The following is a 6,000-nucleotide window of genomic DNA, read 5'->3' on the forward strand; positions in this document are numbered from 1 at the left end:
AAGGCAACTCCACGTTCGTGGGGGGAAAAAAAAGCAAATAAAAAACTTAAATGGAGCATATACGATTGCAACACAAGTCATATTGTAATTGAATGTTGTTAAAAATTACCTTTCCTTTTCAATCTGCAGCCTCTGTAATTTTCTGTAAAATGCAATATGGCTACCTGGAGATATTCTGTACACAGAATGTATAAAGAACACCCCCAGAAACATCATTTCCTGCTTGTGTGATTGGCTCACTGATTTCCCCAGAAGTCTGCACTAATATACAAATCAGATTTGAGGCATCCCCTGCAACAAAAATTACATTTTTAAAGCGGCGTTCCACACAAAAATGGAACTTCCGCTTTTCGGAACCCTCCGGTGTCACATTTGGCACCTTTCAGGGGGGAGGGGGGTGCAGATACCTGTCTAAGACAGGTATTTGCACTCACTTCCGGCATAGACTCCCATGGGAGTCTATGCCTCTTCCCGTCCCAACCGCGCTGTCTGCTGGGAACACACAGCTCCCAGGAGAGAGCGGGGACCACTTGGGACGCGCAGCGCGACTCGCGCATGCGCAGTAGGGAACCGGGAAGTGAAGCCGCAACGCTTCACTTCCTGATTCCCTCACCCAGGATGGCGGCGGCAGCTGCCGAGAACCGAGCGGGTTCTCGGCGTCCCCTGCCGACATCACTGGACCCTGGGACAGGTAAGTGGCCATGTATTAAAAGTCAGCAGCTGCAGTATTTGTAGCTGCTGGCTTTTAATATTTTTTTTTTTTGGCGGTGTGTGTGAACCCCTGCTTTAATAAGATACTCCCAATAGGAAATCACATCTAAAGGGGTGCAGACCCTGCACTTTCATTAGAGCTCTGCAGGTGCAGCAGTTGATTGATAATTATGAAACCACTCCTATTAGAATCACTTACAACATGGACACAGACAAACACAGAGGGATTTCTTCAGAATAACAAAAGTTAGGAATCTGCAACAAAGTTTGTTAAAATCCTTGTAATGTACATAGATCACCCAGGAATATTTTTAAACGATCAGGCTGCATGCACCCCGGGCTTAAAAAAAACATCTGTTCTCTTGGCAGTAAAGAAAAAAAAAATCCTAAAATCTTACCGTTAGTACGCTCCTATTGTCAATTGTTGTCCAATTTTCGGCTAACAAATGTTGGATGACAGGCTAGTAAATTTTCGGAGGACAACGGTTTGACGTCAGATTTTCGTATGGTCAGTACACAACTCCGTCACACAAAAGTTGAAAGTACAAACACACATGCTTGAAATCAATGCTCAAACACAAAATTAGCAGAAGGGGCTCAAAGGGTGGCGCTCAAGAGCTGAAATTCCTCGTAGTACGTCACTACGTTTGTGTAACCTTAGTATGCAAGACAAGATCCTGGCACATGCCCTTTTGACAAAAATCAGGCGCTCAGTTGGCCAACAATCGTACCGTGTGTACGAGGCTTTAGATTTTCTGCAGATTTTTGTCTTCAGATTTACCAAAACCATATAATATGAGGTCAAACCTTAAGAGTTTCAATTTGTATGCAGTCAGGCAGGTCCTTGGACTGCATGGTTTTGGTAAATCTGAAGACAAAAATCTGCAGAAAATCTAAGAGTGTGTATGGGGTCTTGCCCTTATTTCAACTGTTGTGATAGTCAGTCTGTTTAGAGCTCACATTGCATTATTGTGATAGTTGAAAAGGAATAGCGCCTAAAAATATCCAACCGATTTCCCACGCGTCTCCTTTGCCTCGTGGAATATGCAGTGTTTCCAAAACATAGAAACAACTGCAATAAACAGCGCAGCTGCCAATATCATGGCAACAACAAGCAGTACTGGCAGAGAGGTCAGGCAGCTGCTCGGCCACTTCTACAATCTTAGTATGGAGGAGGTGGCTCACACGCGGTTTCTATGCTGACCAGCGTTTTATGAATGCAGTGCTTTCTACTTTAGAATTGTTCATATTTTCTAAGAAAAAAGGAAATGCCTAGGATCTGGCCTACTGCCAAGTTCCAATGACTGAGCATGTGTGTAGTTCAGTATATAAACATAAATGTTATAAAGTTACAAATCATGTTTTGGTAAATGTTTATTATATGAAACAAAATCCATGGCAGTTGTTTATGGTAGCAAACTAAATGATTTCCAGGTTTTAGATCTACTTGGGGAGGAAGCATTAGGCTGGATTCACACCTATGCAGTTTTGGTGCTTTTTGCATTTTGCAGATTTGCACTACAGTGCATTTAACATAGTTTCCTATGGAACACGTTCTGTAGTGCAAATCTGCAAAATGCAAAAAGCACTAAAAATGCATAGGAAAAAAAAAAACAAACAAAAACGCTGGTAGTAGTGTTAAGGGTGTTTTTTTTTTTTCCTTTCTTCTGGGAAAATGCTCCCACAAACAGTTTTTTTCTGCTCCTAAGCTTAGGTTCACACAGTGCGGGAATGAAAACGTGCACTGAACTCACACAATTGCATTCCCGCATGTCAGTCCTGATTTCGGGGACAATTTCAAAGACATCTGTGCAGGTTTCTGCTCAGATGTCAATGGAAATCGCACCCGAAATGACCAAACGTTGTACAGAAATTACTTTTGGAAATCGATGCAGCGTTGCATTGATTAGGGCGGTCGATTGCTGCCGATTTGGCATGCGATTTGACATTTCAAATCGCACCAATGTGAACCAGAGCTAAACGCAGAAGCTTGAAAAATGGTTCTAGCATAAAATAGTGCGTATGGACACATAGGATAGAACAAGGGAGGGTTATAACCTGTCAGATTTTTTTTTTTTTTTTTTGCTGTGTCCCATTAGAGATTTTCCAGAACTAGTGTCCACATTGGAAGATTTCCCCTCCATTACTTTTCTGGGGGACAATCCACTTTTGGGGTTTTCTTTTATTTTTAATGATAATGTAATCAGGACAAAATAGAAAAACAGAGTGCGAATCTCCTTAATGGGACACAGACTGCAATAAAAACCTAATAAGTGTTCTAATTCCGCTCCACTATTCAAAACTAGAACATAAGCTTTGCCTTTAACTTTAACCACTTCTGGACCAAGCCTATTTTTGACACTTGTTGCTTACAAGTTAAAATCAGTATTTTTTGCTAGAAAATTACTTAGAAACCAACCCCAAACATTATATATATTTTTTTTAGCAAAGACCCTAGAGAATAATGGCGGTTGTTGCAACATTTTGTCACACGGTATTTGCGCAACGGACTTTCAAAACGCATTTTTTTGGAAAATATACACTTTTTGAATTAAAAAAAAAAAAAAGTAAAGTTAGCCCAATTTTGCATGTTGTGAAAGATGTTACACCCACCATGTTACGCTTTAAAATTGCACACACACTCATGAAATGGCATTAAACTACAGTACTTAAAAATCTCCATTGGTGACGTTTAAACATTTGTAACGGCTACCTGTTTAGAGTTACAGAGAAGGTCTTGTGCTAGAATTATTGCTCTTGCTCTAACGATCGCAGCCATACCGCACATGTGCGATTTGAATACAGTTTACATTTGGCCGCGTGACTTAAGCATGCGTTGTCTTTGGTGCGCGAAGGGACGAGGCGCTTTAAAAAAAAAAAAAAAAAACTCCTATTTATAACTGTCCCTTTAGAAAAAACAAATCTGATCACTTTTATTGCGGTCACAAGGAACGTAAACATCCCTTGTGACAGTAATAGGCAGTGACAGGTACTCTTTATGGAGGATCAGAGGTCTAAAAGACCCCAAATACCTCCTTTGCACTTCAAAGTATTCAAAACACCAAAATTGGGATTTCGGAATACTGACTTTTTTTTTTTTTTTTTCAGTGCCATTGGCAGCCAAGTAAACCGGAAGTGACGTTGTGATGTCGCTTTCAGGTTTTTACATCAGAGACCCGATCAAAGCCAATTCCAGGTTCGTTCAGGACGCCACATAGCCAGCGGACGTGGCGGATAGCCGCTCTGTTCTCCCCGTGGGACAGGAGACCCAGGCAGAGCGGATGTCCCCTCCCGCTCCTTATGATAACGGCCGAGCGGCTTATTAGCCACATCGGTTACTATCATCAGAGAGCCGACCACTAACTCTTAAAAAAAAAAAAAAAAAAAAAAAAAAAAAAGAAAAAAAGGTACCACTTCAACCTAATGATGTGCAGGTACGTGATTTGGTGTGAAGTGGTTAAGCTGAGAACAGTACTTCTGGTCAACTGAAATCCCCATCATAACTGTTTGGACTACAGCACTCAAGCTACCCCCCCCTCCCCTTTTCCCTACACACATGCATGCATTGGTTTTAATTACCAACAAAACAATGCTTGATGGCGCAATCAAAGACAAATAAAAGCCATTTTGAACAGGAAGAAGATTAAATAAAAATAATGCTAAGATGTTCTAGAGGGAGTGTGGGGTTAAATTTGGGTCATGCCTGGACATACATTTTAACCACTTCCTGACCACATAATGCCTTTATACAGTAGTAAAGTGGCTTTCCTGTGCCGTATGACGTACCCAGTATGTGATCTAGCATTTCTGGGAACGGGGTGCGCCGCTTCGGCTGCGATTAGTCACACTGCTAATAACAGTGATGATCATTGTTATAAGCAATAGTTTTAACATGACAGCTTGCTTACTATTGTGATGCTGCGATTGGCTACAGCTAATCACATGGTACAGGGTGCTGAGATAGCTTGCTTACTATAGTGATTGCTGTGATTGACCCACAGTTGTTATGAATAGCTTCAGTTCATGACAGTTTTGCTTACATGTAATCAGTATGATTGGTCATAGCAATAATAACATGATATTCGCCGGACACATTGGTCTGGTGATTGCGCCGCTGCGCGACAGTGCACATGTATCGAGCAATGTACCAGTATGTCGCTCAGCCTGCAGTTGCTGCCTGCCCACAGTAAATGTACTGTGGGCGGGCGGCAAGTGGTAAATTAGATCAATTCACAGAGTTTGGACACAATTCATTTAGTAGCATAGTCTAGAGATTAAAATGTTGTGATCAACTGATTTCTATATACTAGACTGATTTGTGTACTATGTGGGTCATTAACTGATTCTGCAGTAATTTATGACCCCTTTTAATATAACTCTATGAAACTAACCTACTAAGAAATCTCAACGAATGAACCCAAAATCTTACAATAGCACAAATTACTGCTGTCTTTGCTAGAAGATTTTTGAAAGCGCAGTATTTAGAATCTCCCTTCACACACTACAGGATTGATTTTACTAAAGGAAAATAGACTGTGCACTTTGGAAGCTCAGTTGCACTAATTTACACATTTAGTAAATGTGGTAAAGTTCTCTTTATTTCCAACATCATGTTCAAGCAAAAATGCTGTTTGTTTTTTTTTTTGTTTTTTTAAATAGTTGCCTTGCCCCAGATCGGATATTCTTTAGAAAGCTTTACCTCATTTACTAAGCTCTGGGGAAAATGAGAGCAACTACACAATTCATTTGCCTTTAGTAAATCCACCCCTACGTTTCTAAAGAAAACTCATTTTGCTAAGTGTTCGAAGGCTACATTCACACCGGCCATTGACGTCGGTGTGAAATGTAGCAGCAGGAATCTTCTCATACCTGTTGCAGCTTCTGGTCCCGTTTACTATAATGACAGGCCGCCGGCAGCTGCAGCCGTTTCCTGGCTGTCCACACAGCCAGAGATCACCACAGGTAATAGCTGGCTGTGTAGAGAGTCCCAAATGGCTGTGGCCGCTGCTGACCTGTCATAGTGAACGGGGCTGGCAGCCGCACTTAGCCGCTTAGAGCCACGGCAGGAATCAGAGAATTCATGTAGCTACAATTTCCACCAGCCTTATTCTTAACCGATGTAAAATGTAGCCCCCCCCCAGGGCAGAGAAAAAAAAAAAAAAGCTTCAGAACAATATGCCTCTGAAGTGTACAAAAGAAATTTCAGATTTTAGGTTTTCTCATTCATTCACTGCTTCTGTGAAATGTCATTCAGCATAGGGGGGAAAAAAAAAAAAAAAAAAGGCACAC

The sequence above is a fragment of the Aquarana catesbeiana genome, linkage group LG02 (genome assembly GCF_042186555.1).
Source record: "Aquarana catesbeiana isolate 2022-GZ linkage group LG02, ASM4218655v1, whole genome shotgun sequence".
Classification (NCBI taxonomy): Eukaryota; Metazoa; Chordata; class Amphibia; order Anura; family Ranidae; genus Aquarana; species Aquarana catesbeiana.